Here is a 7,205-nt window from a genome sequence, read left to right as displayed (position 1 = left end):
CAGTGACCCTTAATTTCTTTTCTTCCTTCTTATTCTGTCCCATGGCTTTCATTCATTGCCAGGTCATTCTGTATCCCTATCCCTATCTTATGGAGCTGTCTTATTTCCTGGTTCCCTCTTCCTTCATCCCTCACTGACAACCATGTCAGTGCCCCAACAGTAATAATACCACCTGTCTTCCTCCCACTTCCTCACCCATGAAAACCCACCAGCAGCTGTGCACAAAGCAAACAAAAAAAGTAGATAGATAGCAATTGTTTTTTAAAGCATTTTTTTGGTTATGTTTATCTTTGCTTTTGTATTCTTTTGACTAAAAATACATTTTGCTGTATCTATACCACTGATGGTTATAACTATACTTGAAATTTCAGCACTTTCCAGTTACAGCTGAACAAAACTGCAGAATGCTAGTTTCTACTTGAATGATGAATATGTTAATTACTAAATAACATATCTGGCATATTCTAATACATTACTTGGCTAATCTGTGACTGGGCTTTTCTACCTTAGTCTGGGAAATTGAGAATTGGCTATTCTTAAATAAATGTCAAAACTATATTGGAATAAAATGAAATTATTTACCCCAATGGAAGCAACATTCTTGACAAATATGCAGATAATGAGGACTAATGATAAACTCCAGCATTGTTACAAAACAGCTTAAACCTCTTTTAGGGTTTCTTTCAAAAAGAAAGAAAATCCTCACTAAAAATTGAGGGAAGTTATATCAACAAAAAAACTCTTTGGACAAGTGAAAATGTTGTCTGCAGCTACGCTTGCCAAGTGAAGAAAAGATAATGCCCAAGACATTCATTTCCAAGCTTGTTGGGTAAAGAATAGATTTCAGATGTGTTTCCAAAAACATTCATTACAAAACAGTCAGGTTTACATTTTTGAATTGTTAGTTACTAAGTCATATAAAAAGTTCATATACTAAAGATTTTTCAGCTTGCTGTGAGCAAAATACTGTGTGTCAATTCACATTTGACACACTAAAATACTTTTTAAAATATTCTGAATTGGCCTTTTAAAAACAATTCAAGCATTCAACTTTATGTATTCACCTCTATTCCTACTTAAATATGAACATGTGGAAAAGAAGTTCACCAGGGGATAGGTAATATGCAGCAATTTGAAGCAAGGAAACATGACTTGACATCTTGTCTAGTTGACAGAAACCTAAATAATAGCACACAATAGCAAAAACTGATGCTAGAACTGTTTCAGAGGATTATGTCCTGAAAGCATAAGTAACTCTTTGAATCAATTTCTGAGACTAGATGCAGCAACTGAAGCTTGTGCTTCACGTCCAATAGAGCCTATAGGGAAAAAAAATAATAATCATTTTTTATAGCCTTTCATGAGCCCTAATCCTCATAATGGATATACGGGAGTAGGACTTTAAGAGATAAAATGTCTTCCAGACTTGCTTTAAGCATTCTGAGCTTATACTGTCTTTAGCCCCAAGGCTAATCTTACCAAGAGTGTGGCATCTGCAATGCTCTTTCCTGAGTAGTCAGCATGCATTTATTCCGTCACTTGGCTGAAGGCTTTATCCTATATATCCACATAAGGCAATGTAACCAGACAGTGGAGGTGGGAATCTCACAATTAGTATGCATATATTCTGATTGTACAGAAATTTAGATTGTAATGATATTTGAGCTTATGCTTAAATAAATGAATAGAATCCATTCATCCATTACATAGATATTATCAAGGAACTTTCATGCATTGGATTCCTAGTCTTCAAAAATCAATGAGATTCACACTCTTCCTACAGCAAAGGTTTATCCAGTGGAGTGTTTATCTCAAAAGATGACACAGCACATTCCTCGTTAGAGGGTATAACTCTCAGCAAGTATTTGTTTATCATCTAGCAAAAATCTTCCTTCCCATTATTTTTATCTATCCTAATATTACTCTTTAGCGAAGACTATAAGAAGGTTACTTCCTATATTTGAAACCATTTCAAGGATTTGAGAATTATAAGTTTTTTTTAAAAAATTTTATTTCTTTTTCTGTTTTCATTGTTTAATGCTTAACTTCCCCAATTTGCAGTAATCGTTTTCATTTTGAAATGCTATTCAAGCCCGTCACCAACCCTGATCACACCTCTGGATTCTTTCTGATTTTTCAGTATCCTTTTGGCAGATTATTCAAATGTGAAAGCAGCATTCCAAGTATATCCTAGTGCCAAAGTAGCACCACTATCTTAAATTTGGTGGCCACTGTTGCATTTCTTCCACGTGAAATAGAGCATTAGCTTTTGAATAGTTTTGTGATATTTGGGCTCACACTGTGTCTTTCAATACTAAAAATTCTTGCAAAGAAGAATACGGCAGTATATCCCCAACCCAAAATTTTAAAACGTTTAGCACAGAGTAGTTATGAAATAATGACGAAGGGTAGCTTAAACAAATTAGTGAGATTTTTTCTCACAGAAACAAAAGTTCAGAGATAGTAGTCCAATGCCCATGCAGTGGTCATTGAGGAATCAGCAGAGCCTTCCAGTCCATCATGTTCAGGTTGTCATGTTTAGATTATCTGTACACCCTTTTGATTATCACCTCGTAGTATAACTGCTGCACCCTCAGTATCATGTCCACATCATAGGCAAGAAGGAGGGGCTCAGGGACATGCCAACCTAGTCTATCCATTTTTATCAGGAAAACAAAAACTAACCTGACAGAATTCCACCTACTTCTCATTGATCGGAATTGTGTCACATGGCCAATCCAATCCTAGCTGGAAGGTAGTCAGGGAAGGAGTCTTCTGGGTCCACCCTAACTACATATGCAATATTAAAATTCTGCCAACTACTATGGCCTACCCTGATGTTCATTTATAAAAAGCATTAAAAGAAATTTTCTTGGTACAATGGAATGAGAAAAATAGCAGCTGATATCATCTGGCTCTTCCTAGATTGTATTTTACATTTTATTCTACTTTCTAGGTGTTTCTGCCCAGTCATTCTTAGAACTATTGGCTGAGCTCATGAAAAGTATGAACTACTTAGTAAAGCTAAGATTATGTGCTAGGCTTGAAAGAGCTTATAGTTTTATAGGGGGTAGAAGAAGCAAGTCTTTTACTTTATATCTCATATTTATGCTTACTTGTAATTGTATTGTTGTGTTTATATACAAAGTATTTCCAGAGTAGTCTTCTCAGTTGTGTGCAATAAACAACTTCCCTTTCTCTTATTTGAATAAGCTGTCTTCATTGTATTAAACTGCTCTAATAATATCTATCTCTCCTCAAGATAGCTAATAATATTATTTGGGAGTTCCCCAGCATTTTTTTTTTTAATTTTTTCTGGGCTTCAGAAAGCTGTCTGTGCATATCCACAGCCCTCCTCCACATGGTTAGGAATTGTGCCAGGCTCTCTGTTATATATTCAGTTACATCTGCTACTTCTACACATTTAGGATACCAGGAACACAGATGTTCTTGGCTTCTAGCCATTTCCAGCATTGTTTCCTCTGCAAGTAAATTTTTCATTATACATTTATCAAAGCATGTTACTTCCTGTTGGTCCTCTCCTCAGCACTAGATCAGCCATATTGTGGCGATTGCCCTTTCATTCTGGTTGTCCTCTCCTCTCTTCTAGGCTGTCAGGAGTAATCAAAGACCCTCGAATTTCATCTCAAAGAAGAATATAGCTGAGCAGAGGCAACTTTAGTTCTGTAATGAAACGCTCCAAGAGAAATTACAAAGGTAGTTGTGAAACCTAAAATATGAGAAGGAAGAACAGAAATCATAAGTGCTGATATTCACCTCAGAACATCAGCTAGTGTACCTGTGATTAACTTGTCAAATTATTGAATGTAATTCAATATTTTCCAAACTAAAGTCACCTGGGGATATTTTTTAAAATACAAGATTTTCCTGGGATATTCTTAAATACTGACTCCAAGTCCCACACCAGATTTACTAATCCCAAATTTCAAAGAGGACACTGGAAATCTATATTTTCAAGTAATTTTTGTGATTAGAATTTTGAGAAACATAGTGATATTTTAATGTTCATCGGCAGCACCGAAAAGAGCAAAAAAACCTCAAACTTTTATTCTCAAAAATAGAGTTGAGATGGCTATCCCATGCTGCACAGATTAAATGCAGATCATGTAAACAAAGAAGAGTAGCTACTGTATGTAGAGAGTTCTTTCCTTGGAGATGTCTTAAGATTCTTTTTCCTTTATTTTTTTTCATATCATATCAAATGAAAGATTGATTGGAAGCACAATAAGAGGGGCAAAAGAATTCTTTATAAAGGTTTTCTCAGGAAAGAAAACCCAAGGGAAAGAATCAGACTGTCCCTACACTTGAGTGAGCAAACCCTGCTGGTCAATAAACTTGTTCCACAGAAGACTAAACCTTCCCTCCACAGGATGCCACACCGCAGGGGCAGGTGCACAGAGCCATACACAAAGGGTGGGGTTTCTATGAAAGGACTAGAGGTGGGATACATGGGGAGTCAAACCTGGAGGAGGAAAATCTGCTCCTTTAATCCATTTCAAATTACTTTTCAGTTGAAAGAGAACCAAAATCACAATATTCTGATTCTCTCTTTCACAAAATTAATATTATTATTTATTATGACCAATGTGAGAACATCAGTCAGCACCTTAAATGACTTAAATGAAACTATTCCACTTGATTTAGCACTAATGCTCCAATGGTTTTGGGAGGTAATAACAGCTATTGGGGGGATTTTAAATGCAGAGTTAGAAAATCTCTGCTAGTCCTGTGCTTTCTATTAAACAGAGGTACAGGCGCCTGCTGTCCCCATCATAACTACAACTCGCCGTGAGGCCCAGAGCCAGGAAAATCAGCTCTGCTCCCCCTGGAAATCTGCAGAAAGAAAACAATTCAAATTTTTTTATATAACTTTCCTTAATAGATGTATATGGATATTTCAGGACTCACAGACACAGATTAGGTAGATGAAAATGATAGAAGATAGATAGATAGATAGATAGATAGATAGATAGATAGATAGATAGATAGATAGATAGATACATACATAGATACATAGATAGATACATAGATAGATAGATACATAGATAGAATACATGTTAGTTGTTATTTTGACATTTGACAGCTCCTGGTAAAGGATGCCTCTTATCTGTAAACTCTCCAAATCTACTCTCAGCATCTCACAAGGAACAATAATTGTTTATTGATCTAAGTGTTAACAATGTATCAATGAGGTCTCGAAATAAGACTCAAGGGCAATAACTGTTCAGGAGGATGATCTTAAGGTCCTTTTCTATTATTCATAATACTAAGCTTACATATATATGTGTATACTGTTAAAATCTCATATGATTTTTGTTATAAATAGCTATTTTTAACTATAAGTATAAACAAGTCACCTTATAACTTCGTGACTTTTATTTTTAGCAGAATAAATACATTTATTGGAGAATTCTTAAGACAACAGATATGAAACCACCATGAAAATGTAAACTGTTCTTATTACTTGTTATGATGAAAAGTAAATGAAAGCACCATGAAAATGCAAAGTGTTCTTGTTGCTTGTTATGATAAAAAGTAAATAGTAGCACCTGGAGTCATTTTCCATCTACAAAAGGTGTTCAATAAATGTTGTCTATATTTGAGTAAAGATGAGAATAAGTAGCAGTTCAATTTTCCCATGTTTATGCCACAGAATATAGCCACCAAATACATTATCGATAAAAAGCCAGATAAGCATATATGCATTGTATGAAAACATTTCCTTTTTTTTTTTTGACATAGAGTCTCACTCTGTTGCCCAGGCTGGAGTGCAGTGGTGTGATCTCGACTCACTGTAACCTACGCATCCTGGGTTCAAGCCATTCTCAACCTCTCGGGTAGCTGGGAATACAGGAGTGCACCACCAGGGCTTGCTAATTTTTGTATTTTTAGTAGAAACAGGTTTCATCACGTTGGCCAGGCTAGTCTCAAACTCCTGAGCTCAAGTGATCTGCCCACCTCAGCCTCCCAAGTTTCTGGGATTACAGTTGTAAGCCACCACGTCCTGCCTGTGAAAAGATTTTTAAAGTAAAAAAAAAAAAAAATCAAATGTGCCCCTCAGGTATGTGATTGGTTGGTCATACTGAGCAATAAACAGAGATCTGTGTTTTTGTAAATACGGCTTTCCCAACATGCTTTCTCGTACCACTCAGGCTGGAAGCGGCACACCAATCTCGCTTTGCTGAGCTCCCATTCCCCGATCTTTATCATAGGACAATCAATCGCAGGTGTAGACCATCACCTGCGAGTAGAGAGGAGCACCTGATCCAGGCTCTCACCCCCTATCTAATACGACTGAGCCAAGGGGTGGCCATGGAACCCTTTTTGGTCCAGTTTGAGTACTTCCCTGTAAGAGGCAATAGGAATTCCGGAGAAGAGGGTCTCTAGTTTTTGCACTGGAGCTGCCAGCAGCTGTCTTTCCCGTCATATAAACAGAGCCAGCCATTAGAAGAAGAGAATAAAGGCAACACACAGAAAGCCCACAGGCAAGAAGAGGACAATGAAAGAGGAAGGGTTGGGCAAAAGAGAACAAGAGAGAATGAGCAAACTGCTGGAGGTCCTGAATCCAGCCACACACAGAGATGCTCTGGCTTAAGCTGGTTTGAGTTCAACCCCTTTCACTTACAAAGGAGGAAGTTTTGACTGACACTCAACAATCTATATACATAGATCTGTAGACAAATAAATGTGCATAAATGTATTGGAAAGCGTAAGTTTTAACTCTCCATAGGTTACTTCTTTGAGACTCGTTTTTCTTATTTCTCTCTTCCTCCAAAGAAGATCTCTAGGTGGGTTTTTGTCTCACAGGGCTCCATTTGATAATATACAAATCAGATTTGAAAATATTCTGAAATACAGGACAATACACTTTCTCAGAGGGTGGATCCTTCAGTTTTACGTATGTGCCACGAGGCTCAAACTAAAGAAATACACACATCATCTCCTTGGAAATAAAACAAAAGAAAAAAAAAAGAATAGCATTGAGAAAAAGACAGCTGTCAGCCAAGAAAACAATTCAGTGAAGAAGTCCCTTAATTTCTTTTTTTTTTTAAATCACTTTTTGACAGGTCAGGGGACAGAAAGGACCAAAGTAGTCAAAGAAAAATACAAATAGAAGAAGTGAAGCTATCAGGATAATTCAGTTCCTGAAGTCCTACGGCATTTCCAGGATTTTGTGAAAATTA

This window comes from Mandrillus leucophaeus, unplaced genomic scaffold, assembly GCF_000951045.1.
Source record: "Mandrillus leucophaeus isolate KB7577 unplaced genomic scaffold, Mleu.le_1.0 Scaffold102, whole genome shotgun sequence".
Lineage (NCBI taxonomy): Eukaryota > Metazoa > Chordata > Mammalia > Primates > Cercopithecidae > Mandrillus > Mandrillus leucophaeus.
The sequence above is the reverse complement of the archived record's forward strand: the minus strand, read 5'-3'. Positions refer to the sequence as shown.